This window comes from Amphiura filiformis, chromosome 15, assembly GCF_039555335.1.
Source record: "Amphiura filiformis chromosome 15, Afil_fr2py, whole genome shotgun sequence".
NCBI lineage: Eukaryota > Metazoa > Echinodermata > Ophiuroidea > Amphilepidida > Amphiuridae > Amphiura > Amphiura filiformis.
This window is the reverse complement of record NC_092642.1, coordinates 37,383,053-37,408,241: the sequence shown is the minus strand read 5'-3', so window position 1 is coordinate 37,408,241 and position 25,189 is coordinate 37,383,053. Positions and strand designations below refer to the sequence as shown.

Sequence of the window (25,189 nt, the reverse complement as noted above, 5' to 3'; positions counted from 1 at the left end):
CTTAGCATGTTGTTTGGGTCCCAAGTAACATATTTATACATGTTTACAAAAATCCAGATGCAGCAGAAGGCGGCCATCTTGTTTTTCAAAATGGCGCCCATTTTGGCAAAATATTTCCAATATTTGTCAAACTGCCCCTTCCCAATGTGATTTTATTGCAGTAGCACCAATATTAATGATTTACAAATTCAAAATGGCCGCCAAAAATTCAAAATGGCCACCGAAATCAATTTATTTCCTTCAAACATACAATAAGCCTACATCAATCTGGTAACATATGAGATTGGACACGTGACATGAATATTAAAATAATAACACACACAAATCCCATACTTAATGCACACCCCACTCCCCCCCCCCCCTTATATTTCGTATCTTATTTTAAAGTGCCACAGAAAATGTATCAAAAACGTTTTCTTGGCTCATACGGGTATCCTTTATACAAGAACAGTTGGTGGTGACATTAGGGGTGTCGGCAATGGGGTTTGGGGTACCAAGGACAGGGTTAGGGGTTCGGGGATGAGGTTAGGGGTTCCAGGAATGGGGAGAGTCCCATGGTCGGTGTTAGGGCACCTAAAACAATTCCTACTGTACCAATAAATTCACAATGGGAAGGGTCAATTTGAAAAATATTGGATAGGGTGAGGGGTACTGGGATGGAGTAAAGAGTCCCAGGGTTTGGATAATGGGTACCGGGGATAGCGTTAGGTGCACTGAGGAAGGGCTAGGGGTACTGAGGACAGGGTAACAGGTTATGGGTCCCGGTGAAGGGGCTAGGGGTTTCAGAGATGACCGGTCATGGGTCCAGGAATGGGGTTAGAGGTCGCATGATCGTGACGCGTGTTTGAGGTCCAAGGGATAGGATATGGGTGACTGGGGATTGAGTTAGGGGTACCAGGGTTGGAGAAATGGGTACCAGGAACTGAGTAAGGGGTACTGGGCATTGGGTATGGTGAACCAGATGTGGGCTAACAGGTTTCGAAGATGGTATTAGGGTCCCAGGGATGTTTCATGGCCGGGTCTCAGGGACGGAGTTTGGTGTTCCATGAATGAGTTAAAGGTCACATAGTTTGAGGTCCCCGGGAATAGGGTAATGGGGATGGAGGCCAAGGGTTAGGGATATGAGTACCAGGAACAGGGTAAGGGGTGTAAAGCATTGAATATGGGGAACCAGATGTGGGGTTACAGGAGCCAAAGATAGGATTAGGGTCCCAGGGATGGGTCATGGGTCTCAGGGACGGAGTTACGGGTTCCAGGAATAGAGTTAAAAGTCCCATAGTTGGTGTTAGAGGTTCCAGGGAATAGGGTAAGGGGTAATGGTGATATAATTAGGGGTCCCATGGTTGGGGTAGCCCATTAAATGGGTACCAAGAATAGAGTAAGGGGTGCCAGGCATTGGTTAAGGGTAAACAGGTTGTGGGGTTGCATGTACCAAAGGTGGGATTAGGATCCCAGGGACGGGTTATGGGCAGACCTGCCAACCTAGCCCAGTAAGAAAGAGAGACATTGAGGCCAAAACTTTGTACATGTACACAAACCAGGTACCGACAAATTCAAAGACTTGAGGTGTGCAATACTTTCAGAATTCAGGGAAGGTTTTGCAGGTCTAAATTTATCACAATAGACTAAAGAGAATGCTATAGCAAAAGTTTAAAGTGATATTTGCATCATTTTCTGCTGTTCTTACATTTAAATTTGCCATCACTGAAATTTTCAGAAAGCAGGACTGTCCCCGGGGACTGTCCCTCTTTTTCACTTTGAAAAACCCCAAATGAGGGACAGTCCATCAAAATGAGGGACAGTTGGCAGGTCTGTATGGGTCTTGCGAGAGTTCCAGGTTCCAGGAACGGAGTTTAAAAGTCCCAAAGTTGGTGTTAGAGGTCCCAGGGAATAAGGTAAGGGGTAATGGAGATGGAGATGGAGTTAGGGGTCCCCGCGTGCGGTAATGGGTACCAGGAAAGGGGTTAAGGGTACCGGGCATTAGGTAAGGGGTACCGGATGTGGGGTTACCGTACCAGAGAAGATGAGAAGAATCTTCTCTGCCGGTACCAAAGATGGGATTAGACTACAGGTTCTAGTTGGTGTTAGGTGTCCCTGGAATAGGGTTAGGGGTACTGGGGATGGAGTGCCAGGTTTCCAGGTTTGGCGTTAGGAGTCCCAGGGATGGCGTTAGGGGTACCGAGGACTGTGTAAGGGTACTGGAGTAAGAGACTTAGGGTACTAGGGATATGGTTAGGGTGCCAAGGGTGTGGTTATGGGCTGGTCCGAGTACATCAAATTTAGCCAGAACATATCAGGTTATGGGCCACTGGGCAGTGGATTATGGGTTCCGGTGTTGTGTTAAGGGGTCCCTTGGATGGGTCTAGGGGCCCCAGGGATGGGTAGTGCTACTGGCCAGGGATGGGGTTAGGGGTACCAAGAATACAGGGTTATGTGAACCGAGGAGGGTATAAGGGTAGGACATTCGGGTACTAGTACGGGATACATGTTATTGGGTATAGATATCAGAGTACGATGTACGTTTAGCAGGGTAGGCCTACAGGTACAGGGTTATGAGTTAGGTACCAAGTTAGGGGTGATCGGGGTAAAGATTACGATTACGGGTTGGGGTATGAGTATGGATAAAACTTAGCAGGAACATAATTATTATTATCATATCCAGATGAGGAGGCATGAAGACATTTAAGGTGGAAGTTACAGATTTTAAATTCAGGAACTATTTTAAATAAAATGTTATCTGATAGAGAGTGACTTCATATTAAATTATAGGTAAGCATTGGAATTTGGGGGTGGGTGTGTGGGGTGGTGTGGGGTGTATTTGCAGTGTAGTATGGAGTTTGTTTATCTGTTGGTATATTCATTAACATATTACTTGCTTAAACTTATATTTTATAATGCTCATTGTATGTATAGAGGAAATAAGTTGAATTTGGCGGCCATTTTGAATTTTTGGCGGCCATTTTGAATATCAAAATCGTCAATATTAGTGCATGCATGTCATAAATAACATCCTAGGCCTAAAACAATTGCTATTGTATCAATAAATTCACAATGGGAAGGGTCAGTTTGAAATATATTGGAAAATTATTGTAAAAATGGCCGCCATTTTGAAAAACAAGATGGCCGCCATCTGCTGCATCTGGATTTTTGTAAACATGTATAAATATGTTACTTGGGACCCAAACAACATGTTAGGATAGGTGGCACATTGTCTTCAAAAAAAGGCCACGGAATTTAGTTTGCTGCTTGACTAACAAATGAAATCCCCCAGTGTATTGTTTTTGAAACTAATAATAAAAACTATAACGTGATTGTCTTCCCAGGATCTTATACTATAACATAAATGTTACAATACCAATAATTATACAATCTAACACAGTCAACCTCGGTGACTATTGGACATTCGGGTATTCCTCGCTAAAGATAGATAAGCCATCTACAGCGATACTATTAGGCCTATGTAATGAAATTATTAGTTTCCCGTCACCCGCCCTCATAACTTTTTCAATTTGACCAAAACGTTCATTATTTTCATATAAAAGTCAATTATCTGAAAATTGAGATGGCAATAATCAAAATTTAATAACAAATTCAAATTAACATTAATTAACAAATTCAAATCATTTATCAATCTGTTGCAAAATGTAAATGAAAGTTTTGACAATAATGAAATTTAAAAATATAATGAATAATGAAATCATGACTTCATATTATTTCACTGAAAAACAATGTGACGGGAAACTAATCATTTCATTATTTTCATTAGCCGTATGGGTAACCCTATAATGTGGCCATATCGGGAGCCATAGTCCAATTTTAAACGGGGAAAAATGCTCGTTTGGTAGATGAACCCAAATTTTCAACATTTCATGATTATATTTCTCTTTCAGGGAGGGAAGGGGTCGGCCAAGAAACGAAATGAACGTTTATAGGAAATCATCGATCTTTTGGTTTGTTCCCTCCGAGTAAGCAAGATTTTCAAAAACGTGCACGAGGACATGGCTTGTTGAAATTCTTTTAATTCCGGATTCCTTCCTTGCTTTAAAATACTGGTCGTTTCGGTATTACTTTATTTTCTTTTCATTTAATTCCATTTTATTACGATTCAACATGTTCAAGATTAGTGGTTACACATGCGAGTATTTTTTTTTGGGGGGGTGAGGCTTTTGGGGCGCCAGCCCCCCGGGGTAAAAAAGCAGGGGCGGCCAAAATGAAAGGGCGGCGGAAGAAGAAGGGGCGGCAAAAACAGGGGCGGCAAAAACGAAGGGGGCAGCAAAAAGAATTAGTAAATAAAAAAAGGCGGAAATATTTGATAAAGCATAAACATTTTTGAAAAAATGGTACTATACATCAAAATGTGGTGCTTTTAGGGCGCTTGCGCCTGAAACCCTTTTTTTTTATTTTTTTTTTTTGCTCTTCACTTTTCAAACGACCGAGAAAAAATTGGGTCAACCTTTTCGGGCTGTTGAGGAAGGGCGGCACAAATTGAATTTTCTTCAGCCCCCCGGGGTTGGGGCGGCCACGGTACGCCACTGTATGTACACATTAAAGTAAACACCTTAATTTGAATTGGGTATAAAATAGTGTAAAAATGCAAATAATTACTCGCGTTGCTTGAAATGGACCCAATTTTTTTATGTTTTTCTTTTCCCCACAAAAAGTTCAGGTACGCCACTAGAAATGAACTGCAAACTGCTTTAATTGGACCTTTTCAAACTAATATTTTATACAATACGGTATTAATAGTGTAAAAAGTGTCCAACAGTTTATATTGTACCGATTTATGCAAAAAAACAAAATCTACTGTAGAGTTTTTATGCAAAATTGGAACTCGACATACTAATTTAGTGGTGATGGCCCGGGGTGGCACTTAACACAAATGACCATACGGGTATGTTCCCCGGAAAGGGGGGGGTTAGTGACCCGAATAGAGCTCCGAAAGACCCTTGATTTGCCTAATTTCAGCATTAAAAAACCATTTTTGTTTTCTTCGAGCAATTTCAACCAGAAAGTCAAGAAAGACCATCCATGTTCCCAGCTCAAAAAAACAACAACAAAAACACCCTTTTACTTGTTTGCAGCTCGAAAAGGCCCCCCTTTTCCGGCACGATATCAGCTCCCAAAAGCTCCCAAAGACCCACCACCTCAAAATTCCGGGGGAACATACCCACCAAAAATAAAAATGTATGATGCCCTGTTCATTTAAGTGTCATAGCGCCCTATTTTAGTTTTGTGCACGATGGTATAGGGGCGCATCATGAGATATTATGGGGAGGGGGGGGGGGAGGGTAGTAGTGAGTTCAGGGTCAGGCTAATTTTTTTCCGCCGCCGAAGGCAGCTGATTTTTTATTCGTTGCCTTTGGGGCGGCGAAGTTGTCCTTTTTTTTCAATTTTATACAGAGTTGGGTATAGGGGGAAATATTTTTACTCATCAGTGAGGCAAGTTGTTTTTTTCATCTGACTAGTGGGACTGTGCGAGCATTTTTTTTCGTTTCACTAGTGGGCAAAGTTTTTCTTCAAAAACTCCCTAGCAGGCTAGCCCCCCGCGATTATATCTAATGATGCGTCCCATATCGATAGTTTTTTCGTGGAGTCTGCTGTGTTTTTTTTGTCTACATTTCCCCCGACCGGCCGAACCTGACATTAGCTGACATTTCAACCCAGGCCAGTTTGGCTGCCCTGATATTTTTGTACTTCAGTCATCAACGTTTTCCCACTTGAAAGCTGCCTTGTACTTGTCCCTCACCTCACCTCAGACGTCATTTCCCCGAGGAAAGTTTTCCAGGGGGTGGGTGCAATTTTCAGGGGTCAAACATAAACTTAGCAACATAACCACTAGGCTGAATATTATTTATCGCAGACTAAACTGTATTGGCCCAAAATGTAGATGAATGTTGCGAAGCTCGCAAAATTGTGCAATTTTACCCTATTTTTGCCCAAAACATGGTGTTTTCGGGATAAAAATAAAGATGCACAGGGCAATTTTTTGGGCCCCAACATATGAAAAGATTTGACTACATAAACGATTCTCTTAATATCTACACAGTTTCCACCTCGATACACCCGAGTACGCATTATTTCCAGTGTTCCACCACAGCGAGTCTAGTCTCTACGCAGTTTATACTATACACGGTTGAGTGCATAGCATCATAAGAACTGTGTGAGATCTAGTGGAAAATAGACATCTGTGATTGTGTTCAGGCCAGGGTGATTAAAAAAAGTGCAATAGAGAAAAGAATCCATTTTTATTTAAGAACCGAGTTGAACCTTTTAGGTTTTAATACATTTTATAAATAACATATCCATTAGTGATCTTGTGCGAAAAAAATCAAGGAATTAGTATTTGCCGTTTTGTTTTTATGACACATTTTATAGCGATCCTCAATTGTAATGTTTGTCCAAGAGACATCTAAAATTTAAATGTCAGCCCATTCTGTGTAAGGTTGATTTGGAACAACTGCTATTTTCTTAACCTCATTGAAGGAAGGATTTAAAGTAATGTTAGAAAGTACGGTGTCCCATCGATGCCAAAATATATTTTTAAAAAATTGTAAAAAAAATTATTAAAAAAAAAATTATAAAATTTTTTTTAAATTTTTTTTTTGGATTTTTTAAAATTATTATTACTATGGGATACCGCGCTTCGCGCGGGTCCCCGCTAGATGAGTAAATGGGAGCGTTCACTATAACAGGAAGAAATACTGAACAGGTAGAATCATTGAATCATTATTTTCTAAATCTGTTCTTTCTTACATTTCCTTTTAGCATCTTTTTTTTTTTTATTTGCTGCTTGTGATTTCCCGTTTCCATGTTTTTTACTTAATTCTGTTCTCATTATTTTAGCTTCTTTTTTTCTTACAATTCCTGATTAGTTTCTTTCCTTTCTTTGTTTTGTTCCCGTTTTATTTAGTTACTTTAACCCGTTGGCCTAATTACTCGTACCTTTTTGTCCCCATTTTCATCTTTTCCCGTATTTATTACGTCCTCTCATAGCGTGTCTGCGGACGTGTTCACCCGGTATCCCGTGACCCGTCCATGTACCTTGTTGTCCTTTATTTTTCCTTCTTTCCGTATTATCATGTCCACTGGTCTCTGGCTTGCAAGTCGTGTGGCTCCGCGCCGTTTACGCCCGCATTTGCACAATGCGCATTACGCACGCGGCGCCGACGCGCTGCCGGCCAGCTGCAGTCATAGACATACCACCTAGACCTATTACTGCCCATCCTTTACCACAGCGGGAGGTGAAGCCCCGTATCCAAGGTGATATTGACGGATTGACGGGGTTACTAGGCGCGGAGAAATATCGCATACATGTTTGACGCGCTCGTTTGCGTGATTACTGCGCCGTTATCGCCGCGTCAAATGCAACATGTTCCATAGACGCGAACATGTCTGCTTGTTTGCGTCCGGGTATGCGTCGTTGTCAAATTCGTTGCTAAGCAGTGTCGGCTTCACTACGCGAGTAAAAGTTATTGGTCTAGGTTCTCGTTTGTCTGGGGCTGCAGTGACGCGTAGGCTGGTAACCGATTTTCATAACAAAAACCCCGTTTTTACTCATATTTTCACTGTTTTTGCAGCCAATTCTTGATCATTTTCAACCAAATTTCTTCACTTGCGTCTCGGTATGTTCCTCGATCTTCCGTATGAATTTGGCGACATTTGGATGGAAACTGACGGAGCCTTTGATGTACTCACATAGATACAACATTAGCCTATTTATAGTAAGATTATTTTTTTTTACATATATAATTTTGTTAAATTTTTTTATATTATATATTTTTTTTATTTATTTATTTTTTTTGGCATCGATGCAAAAATCAACCTTATTTAAGTTAAATTCAGTTTTAGAGCTGGTGCCTTTATCGTACATTGTGTGCTCTCATTCAAAATACATGGTACCTCGTGAACAATAATGAAATTGTGTATCGCAGCAAAAGGACTCATAAAAATTTAACGGTAATAGCGAGTCACTTCATTTTTTCACAGAAGGTGACTATTAAGTGTGGCATTTATAGAAACTTTCAATAATGGGAAAGTTCAACTTGGTTTATACATAAATATCGATTATTTGCTCTATTGCACTTTTTTGACTCACCCTGTATAGCAAGGCGACTGTGGTAAATGTAATGAAAACAACTTATCGCAGCACAATTTTTGACCAAAATGTAGGTTTTAAAAGTAAAAACCTCAATGTTCCTTATTATTTTATTGTCCATTATACTAGCTTCATTCTAATGAGCAATGACCAATTCTCTTTAAATTGCAAATATTATGCAAAAAGTTACTATTTTCGCCTGTGACTTTGCTAAAGAGCGCTTACAAGCGCCTACCAATGATAGGGGGGAGTGGGGAAAATAGGTCCGTCTAAAGGGGGAAAATTTGGACACCAGCAGTGGCGTAGATTTCTTTTTGACATGGGGGGTGGAGTTGGATTTTTTTTTTCAAGTATAGTCAATCCAGCACCTTTTGGCGACATAATAAGTTTATGGTACATTATTGCGCGCGAGGAGGGGAGGAGGGGATATGAAGAATGAGAGGGGGACTGGAGGAAGAGAGAAAGAGGAAGAAATTAAAAGAAATAATATAGAAGTAAATAAATAGAAAGGTGGTGGAGAAGCTCGAAGGGAAGGGAGATAAGAAGAGGGAGTGATACTTTAGCAAGGAAATAAGTACAGAGAAAGGAAAAGAAAGGAATGAAAAATAAATATAGGCCTTATAATAATTATTATAGAAACTAAACACAGCCCCCCCCCCCCCACATAGACCTAACACCAACAGCACTATAGGCAGCCATTCGATGATGTCAATACGTATTTAAAACGCCCAGTCAGATGTATTTTACACCTGCCAAGCACAAGTCACCCAATTTCGAAAATTGGACGTTGAATGTACACTCTCATGAATATTGATTGGCAACATTTTCCAATATGTCAGCGCTCAAATCGGACATAATAAAACAATAGACCATTCAGTGAGTTGAGTAGACTTACGTTTCACAAAAAATGGTGCCCGTGGGCCTCCGGCTTCATTATTTTATTATTGTTTTATTCCGTCCCATTTTACCCCCATGCGAAATTGTTGCTGTAAACATGGTAAAGAAGCTGGGGGTAAAATGGGCCACCGGGGTAAATGGGACACCATTGATTTACTATGGGATTTGGGCAAGATGGTACAATGCGAGTTGGCACACAGTAAATCAATGGCGTCCCATTTTACCCCAATTTGGCATATTTCTAAAAGAAAACTTTTCTTATAAATTTCGAAGAAAACAGTAATAATTTTTGTCTTATTTAATTGAAAAAGGTGGCTTAGGAGTTATTTCTTAATTTGAGAAACACTAATCCGGGCCATTGATTCAGATATTTAGCCCCAAGTCGTGACCTCTGCTTACAAATAAATAATAATAAAAAAAAAATGGAATATTTATTTTGATGTCACGTACGGCCCTCAGAAGTTCCTGTTTAATGAAGAATGGCACTTTTAATTGGTTGGAAATAAAAAAAATAGATATTATATCAAAGTTCTTTTGTTGCAAAAATGGGCTAAAATCACGGTCCCATTTTAACATGTGTCCCATTTTACCCCAGTCTACCTACTCTGGTCCTAGCCTTAGGGGCTATTTTAACGTGTCTCACTGTCACGTTCGTGCCGAGATAAAATATTCGTGCAGTGACAATTAACAATCCGTGTAGATATGCTTTAATAGAAGACAATGGTAGAGCCTTTCTTACGGCCACATTCAGGTAAAAATGTCAATTTTTTAATTTTTGAAACGCACTCTACTTCATCAACACTTTTTTCTCATTGCACGAACGTGACAGTGTGACACGTTAAAATAGCCCCTGCCTAGCCTACTGACCACACCATGAGCGCCAACTCCTTGAAATGTGGGCATTCGGCCTGGATTGTCAACAAAATGTGACTGAAAAGAAAAATGGGTAATTTTGCCAAACGGCGCGGTGGTTGGATGGGGTGGGCACGTCCCCCCTGTCAGCCAGGATTGTCGTAATATCACTAGGCCTAGGTGGTGGTGGTAGTGGTGGGGGGGGGGGCGTCCCCCTGTCAGCCAGGATTTACGTAATATAAGATAACTATGGCGAGTACCGGTACTCGGTCAGTTAATTATATTACACCCTATACAATTATACCCCGCATGCTTGGAGTTACAGCCATAAAGAAATGTTTCTAAAAGTAGTTTTAGAATAAAATGTACTTAATATTAATTTATTGCATTGGCTATAAAGGATGCCTGAGTGAATGATTACCTAATATAGCAATAGCCGAATGGGAGGGTTTTCCATGAAATATTTTTTGTGTAAAAACTGAAGAATCCTATTTGTAAGAATAGGCCTATAAATATTAACTGTAATATAAACGATGTGTGATACCCAATCGCGTTACAATTGATCTGGTTTTAAGGGGTACTACACCGGTACAGCCCTGGTCAATTTTGTGCCTATTTTTGCATTTTTCTCAAAAACTATAGCGCATTGGTGACAGGTAAGATATATGTAAATTATATAGGGCAAAGACTACAACTACTGCACTGAAAATTCTGAGCAGCTCAAGGCAAGTAGTTATTGATTTATTGATCAAATATTTGTTTTCCCTCATTTTTGACTGTAACTCCACAACTGTTGTCTGTGCTGAAATAAAATCTCCAGTGCAATAGTTGTAGTCCTTGCCCCTATAATATACATGTCTTGACCTCTGCTTACAAATAAATAATAATAAAAAAAAATGGAATATTTATTTTGATGTCACGTACGGCCCTCAGAAGTTCCTGTTTAATAAAGAATGGCACTTTTAATTGGTTGGAAATAAAACTAGATATTATATCAAAGTTCTTTTGTTGCAAAAATGGGCTAAAATCACTGTCCCATTTTAACATGTGTCCCATTTTACCCCAGTCTACCTACTCCGGTCCTAGCCTACTGACCACACCATATGAGCGCCAACTCCTTGAAATGTGGGCATTCGGCCTAGTAATTGTCAACAAAATGTGACTGAAAAGAAAAATGGGTAATTTTGCCAAACGGCTCGCGGGACGGCGCGGTGGTTGGATGGGGTGGGCACGTCCCCCCTGTCAGCCAGGATTGTCGTAATATCACTAGGTGGTGGTGGTAGTGGTGGGGGGGGGGGACGTCCCCCTGTCAACCAGGATTTACGTAATAGGCCTATATAAATATCACTATGGCGAGTACCGGTACTAGGTCAGTTAATTATATTACACCCTATACAATTATACCCCGCATGCTTGGAGTTACAGCCATAAAGAAATGTTTCTAAAAGTAGGCCTAGTTTTAGAATAAAATGTACTTAATATTAATTTATTGCATGCTATAAAGGATGCCTGAGTGAATGATTACCTAATAGCAATAGCCGAATGGGAGGGTTTTCCATGAAATATTTTTTTGTGTAAAAACTGAAGAATCCTTAGTAAGAATAGGCCTATGAATATTAACTGTAATATAAACGATGTGTGATACCCAATCGCGTTACAATTGATCTGGTTTTAAGGGGTACTACACCGGTACAGCCCTGGCCAATTTTGTGCCTATTTTTGCATTTTTCTCAAAAACTATAGCGCATTGGTGACAGGTAAGATATATGTAAATTATATAGGTCAAAGACTACAACTACTGCACTGAAAATTCTGAGCAGCTCAAGGCAAGTAGTTATTGATTTATTGATCAAATATTGGTTTTCCCTCATTTTTGACTGTAACTCCACAACTGTTGTCTGTGCTGAAATAAAATCTCCAGTGCAATAGTTGTAGTCCTTGCCCCTATAATATACATGTCTTACTTGTCACCAATGCGCTATAATTTTTGAGAAAAATGCAAAACAAGCACAAAATTGGCCAGGGGTGTACGTAGCAGAGTATTTCATTTTACATATAAGGGCGTAAACCACCAAATAACTTCTCCATTGAAAAGCACGTAGAAATCAACTTTTTTAAGCGGCGTTTTCTACCAGGCGTGACAATTTTTTCACTTTTTAACGTCATCCCTGTATTAATTAAGGACTGAAATTTCATTTTAGCTTCAATTTTGGGGAACTTTTTACAGATTCAGTTTTTATTAAAAATGTTGAAAAGCGACGCCGCTATTTCAACGCCAAAACTAGTATTAAAACTTGTTCCGTTAGCAGTAATTCGGACAGGGCCTACTTTTCTTGTGAAATCGATTTGTATAATTTCATATCTATTTTAGTCATTAATAGGTTAGCATCATTTAAATCAGAACATGCCAACCTCACGAAGAACATGGTCCCTAAGGACACCACATTGTTTCCAGTTATACTTTTAACCGGAACTCATCACCATTGTACCTTTCGCGCAGTGATTTGGTGTCATGCGCCCATAAGGTCTATGCCAAAAATATTTCTGTATTTAATGAAAATGAAGCCGGACTGTAAAGATGGTTAAATATGTATTCGATAGCCGTGGATGGCGGTAAGGTGAGGCCTCGAGGTCCTCCTCCAGAGCTGGTCCTCCTCTATAATAGCCAATCTAGGGGAACGTTCATAAATACTTTGGTGGGGAGGGGGGCTGGAAAATTTTGATTTCGGTATGTCAAAACCTTTTGACCCCTGTCTGTAATCTGTATGTTCAAATTTTTGACCCCCTCGGGTGGGTCTATACTAGGTAGGCCCTATAATGCTTTATTTTAGTGGATTAAACTTATTTACAAATGCAGTTTCAACCTTGTTACAAATTCAAAACACACACACACAAACCGGATCTGCAATAGGCCTACACTTATCATTTATCAGTGTCACACTTTATACTTTTTGTATTTTACACTATTTTCACACATTATCGGAATGAAATAAAGCACTTTATTGTGACAATGAGCCTTTACAATATTTTGGCCCATGAAATTGATATTTAAAAAACAAAAACTTTTTTGACCCCCATGCATTATTGGTGTCAAAACTTTCTTGACCCCCTTTTGCCACATCAAAACTGTTTGACCCCCCCTTTTTTTTTTTTGAAGGTCAGAGCTGGGATTTTCCACCACCCCACTCCCCACCAAGGTATTTAGTTTCCTTTTTTGAAAATTTTATTTTACGTTTTATTTTTAGGGAAATGAGGCTAGGCGAATTTATGTACAGAGTAGGGTGGTGTAGCGTGGAGTCAAGATCCGTGCGTGTGGGGATGACGTTTTCGTTAGACCGGAAGTAAATGCCGCTATTTCCGTTGCCAAACTGATTTCTTGACAGTTTACTGAACATGCTGAATTCGGGGCATAATTTATATAAAATTAATACTATACATGCAGCTTTATCACCGCAAACGTCCAAGCTCAACATAAAAGCATTGTTATGTTCAATTATAAATAGCAATCGTCAAGATAATCAATTTAAAAGGACAATAGTGGCATACAGGATTACAATGGATTGGTTAAAACGTGGAAGAAACATTATTTATAAAGTCACATTGACATTACACATGATTCAAATTAAAGGTTCAAACTTAGGCCTACTATTTTGGCATTTCGTAAAAAAGAAAAAAAAAGAAAAACAAAAAACACAGCATGTGATAATCTTGCCCCACCCATCCACTCATTGACCGGGCTCATTGAAATCTGGTTTGCCATAATGAACTAAACTGAACATCTGACTGTTAATGAAAAAATGGTTTGACTTGGCGCAACCCGACCTGGCCTAAAAGTAGGCCCGACCCTGACTTGTTTTTGTTGCAAAAAATAAATAAATAAATAAAAAAAATAATAAATAAATTAAAAAAAAGTTCCAAGGTCTTTTTCAAATGCAATTTACAGCTTTAAAAGTTAAAAACTCACCAACCCTATTTTTTTTAGGTTACGCCAATCAAACAATTGTTTTAGGCCTAATGAGAAAAATATGAGATTTCCTCTGACATGTCTGACACCAAAATCTCAGTTTTGAATTTGATGCCTGATGAAAAAATGGATGAAGTTATTGATCGATCGGTCAACCCTTTCTCTTTATCCTGCTAAAAATCAATGGACAAAATAAAATTGATAAATGGAGACAAAAAGTTGGAGAAAGAAATGAATTAAAAAAGAAACACCTCCCTCCGATCAATAATGACAATTCCTCTGACAAGAACGAAAACAATTTTATTTATTTTATAGACTTTTACAGTTTTATACGTTTATAAATATTTTAGTGTACCGCTATTTGGGGATTTAGGCGTGGTTATTTCTAGGAAATTTAAACCAATCACTTATCTTTAAACCGGCAACCCAAAAGGACAAAGGTTATCTGTTGTCAGAAAAGAAAACATCAAGAGGAGGATAAAATTCATAGTGAAACTTTCGTCTATATTTGTTGGTCTATTTTATCTATTTGTTTATAAGGAACAATTTATCGTTATTTACCTTTTGTGGAGGAACCTGTGGATCCATACCAGGGGATAATTTAGATACTGCGGCTTTAGAACCAGTTGAAAAGGTAAAAGTTTTACATCAATGTCAATGCGTGTGTGTGACTAGTGACTTGCATGACTTAAGTTGAGATTGAGTGAATGTGCAACTGTTATGTTGTGTTGATGTTGTGAGTCGGATTTTGTTGTAATGTTGATCAGATTTTTCTGATAAAACATCTCATAGTTTAGTGTTAAAACAACATGAAAAATGAGGAAGTATTGTGGCTTAACCTTTTTACTAATCAGCAAAAGGGCTGATAGCCTAAGCGCTTGTAAGGTGTACATGTACTGTATGTATTCAGATTCTTCATGCTAGTCCGACTCTATACGTCGAACAACTGAATACAAGAACAACGTATGGACCAATATATTTTTGTAAACATTTTAGGCCTATAACAAAATGTATATTTCGTACAAATTGTACAAGTTAGTTTCTACCCTATGACCTAGCCTAGTTCGCAAGGCAAACTGAACAAAAACGGGCAAAACAGATGTGTCATTTATTGGTATGACATTTTCGTTATTGATGCTGCCCTATTTAAAGTTTGCACCGAAGAGCCATCTCAGTTTGAGTGCATCGATTTGTCAGTAAATTACACATCTACTCACTCTAAATTGTTCATCAAACTAATCTAGAGGTCCTTATAAAGAACCATAATGCTGCATTGTATGCAAAATTCGCCACAAAAGATGAAAAAAGTGCATGGGAAAAGTTGTTACATGTACATGTTAACTTACAGCACTAAATCATAATTCTGTTCAATTAACCTCTGACCTGACCAAGTTTAAGCTGGTAGTCTCCAATCCTGACGTTAAAATTCAAGTGACGCAGTGCTCACGCAAAACATAGACTGGGTAAACTTCTAATTCTATATGGACTGCCCTCAGTCATCGCTGTGATTAAATTTATTTTCCGGGGATTTTTGACACTCACCTGCACTGGATCGTGTACCAATCAATATTTATTTTTTTCTGGATTCATAATGGAGTATTAATTACAATTTCAAACATGAACGTTTAGGTAAGAAGTACAACAACCCGTGTAATTAATATTATGACAAACAAACATGCAGCTATTTAAGCTTCTGGAGCCTTGTATGTTTTCGTACAAGTTCTAATTGAAATTACGTTGCACTAGCTTTCTGCATACAGATCATCCCATACCGTACTAGCAGAGCTAAGTACATGTACGGTATGGTTCCTCGTACTACCCTATGACCTATAAAAGTTACCTGTTATCAAAGTGTCCGCAAAAAACTGGTCATCGCAAGTATCTTTGATGCTGAAAACTAAGGATATTCACGCAGGGACAGGCCAAATTCCTTACCTCGATCGTAAAATCCAGCCGATGCATGTCATAAATAATTCATTATTCCATTGTGTAAATGTCAGTGATTGTGTCCATGTATTGTTATTGCACCTGTGATCTCGCGCGAGAGAAGTTGTCAACCTGAATTTATACTCGGATCGCTGGATCACCACGTGAATTCGCCTCTCGAAAACCTCTACGAGGTTGTTGCATCGAGCACGCTGACTGGCTTAGCAATTATCAAAGTAGTTTTGTAAACCAATCAGGTTAGACATACTTTATTGGCGAGTCACATTAATTAATACCGTAAAAGGCCGTCGCGTTCATTGATTGGCTTATGATTTCAAAGAATGGCTTTTGCAACCAATCACAATACGGGTTATATGACGCCCGTCGGAAATTTTGCATATACGTCCACGAATGACGTCATGCCCTAGTGGCACGAGGCTGGCTTTTCTGCGAAAGCGAGCGAGTGGTATCACCTGTGATTTAATGGAGCACATCCACAGCGCATTTGACATATAAAAATGAAATTGGCAATTCTGAGCTACGGGATTCTATGAAATGGACGATTATGTAAGTTATTCTACAGGATCGGTAATAATTTTAAAACAGCTGGTCTGCTGTATTTGAAGTGCATATTGAAGTTTGTAAGTTTGTGACTTCGTATGTTATGTGCAATTGATATTATAGGAAGCTTAAGGGGTACTACACCCTGCCCAATTTTGTGCCTATTTTTGCATTTTCTCAAAAATTATAGCGCATTGGGGACAAGTAAGATATGTATATTATAGGGCAAGGACTACAACTACTGCACTGGAAATTTAATTTCAGCACAGATATTAACAGTTGTGGAGTTACAGTCAAAAATGAGGGAAAACCAATATTTGATCAATAAATCAATAACTGCTTGCTTTGAGTTGCTGAATTTTCAGTACAGTAGTTGTAGTCCTTGCCCCTATAAAATATACATATCTTACTTACTATAATTTTTGAGAAAAATGCAAAAATAGGCAAAAAAATGGCCAGGGGTGTAGTACCCCCTTAAATTGGCAGGCTCTCATGCAATGTATCCGTCTCTTCCGAACATATATGGACGTTCAGGGCAAGTCATACTGAAGTATGACTTGCCCACACAGGGTATAGTCCGACTCTGAGGCAGTTGTAGTAACTACAAATTTCGAACGTTTGAGGACTTGTTCTCAAGTTGTAGCAGGTGCCATAAGGTGTCTTCAGTGTTAATTGTTTTCATTATAAATGTCGCAAAATATATAATATTGACAATAATTAACAACCTGTTTGACTTCTCCATATATGTCACCTGTGTTTTCATATATTTAGTGGTGAAAAATGATTACAAATGTGTACCGGTAATTTGCAATCATTTTTGGAGCAACGATTTCTTCATACTGATGGCTAAGTTTGTATGTGAATGCACATTAAACACATACATGTATAAACACATACACAGCACCTGTTGGAACTCCCGGTCGGAGCCGGGAGTTTCATTTATTGGAACTGAATCCGAGAATAACACAAGTTCTGACTTTGTCTGATTGGCCATGCAATCTATGTGTAGTAGTACGGCAATGGAACCGCTACGTGAACAAGCTCATTCTTATCATGATCATGCATGATCATGCATGCATGGCTCACAAATTTACCTCAATTTATCAAACGCTGAAAACAATATAAAACAAAAGAACACTTTCTTTGCCAATATATATATCAAAATCAAGATTAGTGACATCCGACTCATTTCCCTTGATTGTGTCACATATACCGGCTCCATACATTCGTTGTATGTAAGTTCCACCAAAGCCTTCTTGTGCATCAACCTCAGTCATTGGCAGTTTGCAGTAGGCCTACCCGTAAAAATATTGAAGAAACCAGCTACATGTACAACTTACAAGACATTCGTAAGACCCATCCTTGAGTATTCGGCTACTGCCTGCGACAGAACAGCCATGATGGAACATGATCTTCAGTGGCTCTCACTCGCCAGTCATCCCCAGACTCCAGATGATGTACCGAATCATTTTTGGCGTCATTGACATCGAATGGTCGAGTTACCTTACTCTAGGCCTGCTAAGAATACGCGATTTTGGAGGCCAAAAAACGCACCCCGGTTTTCCAAGACTTTTTTTGTTGATTGTAGGTCCAGGGAGGTAGTACAAAACCAAAAAAACAAATAACTTTTGTTGCAATTTCGGGTACCGTACCCGGTTACCCGCCCGAAAAATGCGCCGGTACCTGGCCACAAAATAACCCGAAAATCACACCCCTATTCTCTAAGCATAACCCTGTGCTCATTTGCTGAAAATTTCATGCCGTCTTCATAGCGAGCATGTAGCGATAAAGTGTACAATTTACACCAGAAAACAGGGCAAAATACTGCCAAAAGTATGACCCCTGAAGGCAAATAACATGAAAAATTGGCGAAATAGTAGGTAAAAGATCAGATTTGGCATTGCATTTTGTTGAAAATACATTGGAAATGGCCAATATTTTGAGTGAAAATGAGCTTGCCTGACGAAGTTTTACTGGGCCATTGCCATAGCACTATGCCGCCATGGACGAAGTTCTGTCGATATGTTGACATAATTCACTTTGTCGACAGGATTCCGACAGAGGAACTTGCCGACGCCGGCCTTACCCTGTGGCCCCATTTTAGAGTTAGACCCCTATTACTTTTTTACCCCTGATTTTCTTTTTTTTCCTTCAGAATTTGGAATTTGGACCCTTTGTTTTCAGGTTTCCTTGTTTTCAGACTAAATGGGAGGTTAGGGGTCCAAATAGCTTTCACTGGACCCCCTGCTTTTACCAACCACCGCTAACCCTGTCTGAGTGCAGACGGGCCCTACACTCTCCAACTGCGATCTTTGCTTATAATATATGGGTATAATCAGAAATAATGGCACCAAAGTGTGACAAAAGTGTCAAAATTACAAAGTGTTCAGAAATGTAATTGTTGTCTTATTGTAAGCAAAACATATCTAAATTCAAGAAAAAATAAAAAAATTACTTCAGTAATATTACTAAATATATTGTTTCAACTGGTTTATTGGCAAAAGTAGTCCAAAATTGTCAGAAATATAACACAAAAGACCCATGTCATTCCTTGTTATATTTTGACAAAATTATGCAAATATGTAATTCTTTGAGTTTTAATTAATTAATTAGACACTAAACTAAATTAGTCATGTAGAATTTTTCACATTGAAACAAAGTTTTGGAAAAAAAATTAAAATTTTCATTTAAACACCTAAAAATTCGTGGAAATCAGGAACAAAAGTTTTTATTTGTCAAAAGAAACATCTTGAATTATTTTCTGTTTAAGTTTATATCATGCAATATGATGTGCAAAAACTGTGTTGAAGTTTTTAGCATCACATTGTTCTTCAAATTGATGTAAGGATCTATCTAAGTAGTGCTATTGTGTAACACTCCTGACACTGTACACTACCTGTATGGCCTGAAATATTTTATAAACTACATTTTCTAAAACAGTCTTTGTAATTTTTTGTTGACAACATCTATGGCCCTCTCAAAAATAAGGCACAGAATTTAGGTGATTTACGTTCATTTTTGTTTTTCGAGCCCAGCTTGCATGTTTTTGTAACACCCCTGACACTTTGCTACATTAACTGTATAGCCTCAAATATATAAATTTGCAAATCACATTTTCTAAAGTAGTTTTTGTAATTTTTTGGTGACACTATCTATGGCTAGGGGTGTGATTTTCGGTAATTTTGTGCCCGGTACCGGCGATTTTTCGAGGCGGGTAACGGGTACCAAATTGAAAAAAATTTTTTTTTTTTTTTTTTTTTTTCAAAGTTTTTTCGGTTTGTAGTGTCTCTGGACCTCGACCTAAATGCTAGTATCATGGTTGACCTAAAAAAAAAAAAAAAAAAAATGAATTTTGCACATTGTTTTGTAATTTTAATATGAAAATTGATACATAGTTTTCATGTCATACTCTATTAATGATATCAAAATGCATTTTTTTTTTTTTAAATTTGGTACCCGGCAGGGAATTTCCTGCCCGGTAATAGGATTATCAAGGGGGACTCGAATTCCCAGGACTCGCTCACACCCTTATCTATGGCTATTTCAAAAAGGGGCAAAAAATTGAATTACATTAGTTCAATTTTACTGTTGAGCCTATATTACTTACAATTGATTGTCAGGAGTGTAACATTTTGGTAGAGCTATGAAAACCATGTTTTATGTACATATTTCTTGAATATGAAGGTCTTTACATCATGATTGCAGCAGTTTGGCTTCAGGAATATATTTTCAGGGCTAAAAGAACACCAACAGACTGGTAATTTCTTCAGAAATTTGAATTATTGCCAGTTAATTAATTCTGTGTAACACTCCTGACATTGACTATTTAGATAGCTGTAGCAAACATGTTCAAGCAATGGCAAATATTTGTCTTGGTTTTGAGTTCCTATCCCAATGCACTAATAAAATAAAAGGTACCGGTAATGTATGAATATTGCCAACTTGGTGTATGAAAAAAATCAAGTTGAATTCTGATGTAACACTCCTGACGAGACGGAATTTCTCTTTTCAACCCGCTCTAAAAAGAAAACGGTTTTGATATCATGCAAGTTTAATTTTTTCCAAGTTTGGCCCAAATGTTGCTTTTACTTTAAACAGACTGATTATTACTGTCAGCACAACCTTACAATGCTACACAATCTGGCGAGAAGTGATTTTTGGAACATATTTTATTTTTTGCACCATGTAGTCTTCACATGTTCCTAAATAGACTATTAAGCGACTAATAAAGTAATATGAAATAATTTGGTACTTAATAATAGCAGACACTTCACAAAATGCCATGAAAACCCATGAAACACTTCGCAACTTGTATATTTTTTACAGTGCATGATTAAAAAACAAGTACCTCTTTTCTTGTCACGCTAAAGTGTAACACTCCTGACCATATGGGGAAGAAAATTGGGCATATTATATTTTACATGACAGCTATGACACTACAAATTGCTGTGGTTAAAGAGAAAATCATAACACACTTTTTGAAAGATGAATTTCTTTGCTGTTCTTATTCATTTGCATACATGTAGCAGGCATCAAAAACCAAACGGTGCCATTATTTTTGACTTTACCCATATGCTGTTAAAGGTCTAGATACACCATCCCTGAGGAACTGCAGGACATCCTTGGTTCCTGTGCATCCTTATTTACTCAAAGGTTTTTTATAAATGTGTGTGTGGATCGTTTGCCAGTGTCCCCCAGTTCAGCCCCCTCACCTAGGCTCACACCCCCTCCCCCCCCACACAGAAATAAACAATCATCAGGAAATTAGGTTTAGTTTGACAATTCAAGTTTTCAGTGTCTGGTGGAGTCATATACGATGTTGGGATGCCTCTAATTTAAAAACGTTATTTAAAATTGGACGGCAAGGTACCGTACTGATGATTTTATTTCATATCAAGAGGACTTAAATTCTTTGGAGAGTTTGTTCATTAAAATGCTTCTCATCTTTTGTTTCTCAGTGGTAAAATATTAGGCTAATCCAGTTGAAATCCATACACCCCCTATGGAAAACATGACCTAAATCCACCACACAGGGAGTGTGAATTGCAAATGGGGGAACCTGAATGGGTGACTCTACTTGATAATCTACACTCTTGACATATGGGAGAGTAATGTCATGTCTTCCACAGGGGGTGTATGGATTTCAAATAGAATAGCCCTTTGCATAGGAAGGTGCACTTGTGTGATTTGAGTGCTCACTGTGTGAAGTGAGTTGGAAAACCAATTATTTCTTTTCATGGAATGATAAATTTATAAATTGCTTTTGCTTAGTCTATAGAGGACTAATGAAAGGTGGTGAACTTACGTGAGTGTGAATTAGAGCTGCTGATGTTATGTGTGTAAGTTATAGTTATTATGGTAGATATTTAATTTAATTTTTAATTAGTGAAAGGATGTATAAGAAAGCCATAAGATTAAGACTTTGTGTCTGTTTTTAATCTAGCATTTCTGTGTTATGTTTTACTTAGCAAAAGTTGTTTCGCCAAATATCAATTTTCATAATAAAAACACAAAACATCATGTAATTTTTTTTTTTTAGGTCAACCATGAATGATCCTAGCGTCTAGGTCCAGGGACACTACAAAAACGGAATTTTTTTTTTTTTTTTTTTTTTTTTTTTTCAATTTCGCCTGAAAATTAAACGGGTACCCGGCACAAAATTACCCGAAAATCCCAACCCTACTCCTGTGATAGAAAGTAAAAACCATATTTTCCCAGGATGAAATTGATATTTTCCCAGGATGAAATTGATATGTTCCCAGGATGAAATTGATTTTAATTGTGCAATTAAATTTTTAGAGTGGTACTACACTACTACACTACTACATGTACTTTACTTATCCAAGCCTGTCAAACAAACTGAAAAGTCATGGCACTTTTGCAACCAAAACAAAACACACCTTTGGAATTACATTAGGTGACTGGAGGTCAACATTGATAACCACAAGAATGTCTTCAAAGCATTAAGAACAAATCAGATTTAAGAAAGGTCAGAGGTCAAGTTCACTGCAGTTTGAAGTACTGTGTTGAAGATCCACATTATCTGCATACAGTCTAGTCATCTATGGTCATAGGGTCATTATTCTACTGCAGTGCAATGCATTGTAATTTGTATCATTGAATGTGTAGGCATAATTTGAAACGGATTTGATCAGGTTCAGTGCCATGAAATTGTATTTACCTATAAATTTCTATAATTTGAGGCAATGCAATTTTTGTGTTAGAGTATATTGCAGAATACAAGCACATTGTTAGCAATATGCATTTGGGTACTGATGTATAAGGCCAAGGAAAGTCGATTTTGAGTTTCCCGTCACCCGCCCTCACTTCATTTTCTGACCCTCACTTGAATTCATTATTGTGATTTTTCAAAAAATACCGATAAAAACTGAAAGTTATATTTGCACAAAAAAAATGAATATCCATATATTTTTTGTGGAAAAATCAAAATCAAAACATACATTTTGCTGTCAACCTTGCTGACTCTTTTCGCCAGCCCATCGGGCTGGTACCTATTTCTGGGATGGTGTTTGTATGCTCAAGAGATTATTTTTTATTGGTATTGGAATGACTTTTGTTTAAAACTTTTTGTGGTTGGATTTTTTTTTAAATATTTTAATTCGATTTGTAAGGAAAAGTAAGTATGTTTTGCCGCTTCAACGAACTAAAACGAGTGAGTATTACCAAAGTTATGTTTGAACTAATTATGACTTTAAAAGTTCTAGGTATAGGCCTAAATGTAACAATAATAGTTAATATATTTATAGCATCATATGGTCAGCAGAAGAAAATCTGACATCACCTATGATGTCATATCAGTGTCCTTGACCGGGGTCCTTACTCCTTGACCACTGAACAGCGTGATATCATGTTGATAACAGATCTATAGAATCAAAATCTTCATCATATCCTCGGATCATATCACAGATTCTCAACAATCTGTGATCATATGGACCATATTGATGTGAAAGTAGTTATCTATCATATCCTGTGTCGCTTTTATGGATAAAATGACTCAAAATGTTATTGATGAAATGGTTGCTATCATAAACATCAGTTTTGTCTTTTCAACAGGAAAAATCCGATGCAAAATAAAGTTTTTAGGGCCTAGCTATAATATGGGCATAATTTATGCATGTAGGCCTATAGTATTGAACAATGTACCCCATTTGACATGCACTTATAGATAAATAAATTGTCTTACTTTATTAATTTAATAACTTCTTTATTATAAATAAAATGACACATAACTATTTGATTCATAAAATTACATTCAACAAAATGATTGAAGAGAAAACACACAAGGCACTATAGGCAGACTGTTATAGAATGAAGTATGTAAGATGCCATGTCCATAGCTTCGCAGGAGTTTCCGACTAGCAATCAACATGATCAGCACATTCAGAAAAACACAGTTTAAGAGTGAAAATTGTAGTGAGTAACCAGTACTTTTTAAATGTGCTGGCTACTATCTATTATAATATAGTAGGCTTAAACTATACATTGCTAATTAATTAAGTTATTTTAAAATAAAATGTACATGTAAGTTAACTCAAACCGCAGTGTATTTGTGAAGTGGTATATCGAAAGCTGTGAAATCGGACATTCCTAAGCAAGATATTGAGTTCGTAAGTTCTGGTATTACAAAATTGGAAATTGAGATATCGTGAGTAAAAAGCTGAAAAGACAAAAAAAAAACAAAAAAACAACAACAACAAAAAAAAAAAAAACAGACCAGAACAATTTGGAGTAATGAATTAAAAGAGTTGATATGAGATTAGGAATTAATGTTTTCTGCTGTTTCAGTGTGCATGTTCTCATCGTTGATGGTTTGGTGGACTGTCATGTAGATGTAAGCGTGATCCTAAAAATGCCTTTCACATTGACCAAAACTAATTACAAGACCTCTTCTACATTGAGGCTGGCTTTCCTTTTAAAGGAATTTTTATTAATATACTTTTGTATCTCATTTGCAGCCCTCAAATTAACCCACGGCACCGACGGCATATTGCCGTGGGTGCCCACCCCCATTGCCGCAATGCCCTCAAAATATGTCCTTTACCGACGGCAGTCACTTGCCGTGCCCCTAAATGAAGTTGCCGTGGGTGCCCTAGCCGCCAGCCCTATCCCTTCATTATAAAATCATTAACAAGTACTGGTTAAATCCCGCAAAATTGTGGAAAATTAAATCGAAAATCTTGAACACGATCGCTATTTTGAGCATCGTAACCCAGCTATCAATCACAGTATACACAATAGTTTGTTGTGAATTAATATTCATTACCCGCACGTAAGCTTACATATTCAGCCAATCACATCGGCTTTTATACATTATCTGGTTGCTAGAAATCTTCATTTTCTCGATTGGTTAGAGAAATACCTCCAACGTACTATCGACCAATCAGAAACGCTGTTAGTAACTAAGACTCCTCGACCTCGTGTTGTGAACAAAATCTGAGCGCTGGGCAAATCAATTGTTCTCTCGATTATCAAACATTGACTTCCCATTGCAAACCGATGGCGTATACTCTTCCGGTCTCGTCTTATCTTGTACATGTGAGCCCATCTCTAGATATGTTTTGCACGAAATAGTTTTTATCCCGCGAATTTTATCAATATTATTACCAAAGTTACAGCTGTTTCATCGCTGTTTCGAGTCAGTTTTTTAAGCAATCAGGTTAGTTTTAGTGTAAAGTTGAGAGTCTAATTTTACTTTGGTGTCAAATTCAGCTGACGGTAATGCATGTATTCGCTTTTGAAAAATTGCCTTGGTGCCCTTCTCAAATTTTCAACAGTTGCCTTGATGCCCTTTTGAAATACTACAATTGCCGTGCTGCCTTGCCTTTTCAGTGAAAATCCACGGCAATTATCAACTTGCCCTAAAAAAGTTGCTG

At 37.9% G+C, this 25,189-nt stretch overlaps 1 protein-coding gene across 1 annotated transcript in view; it reads left to right on the top strand.

Moving 5' to 3' along the window:
• The first annotated feature begins 14,261 nt into the window (after window positions 1-14,261).
• Window positions 14,262-25,189, top strand: part of LOC140171580 (bifunctional heparan sulfate N-deacetylase/N-sulfotransferase 1-like) — a 163,386-nt gene continuing 152,458 nt past the window's right edge. Inside the window, 1 exon segment of the mRNA XM_072194856.1 lies at window positions 14,262-14,442. The gene's annotated coding sequence lies outside the window, so the exon portion shown is untranslated.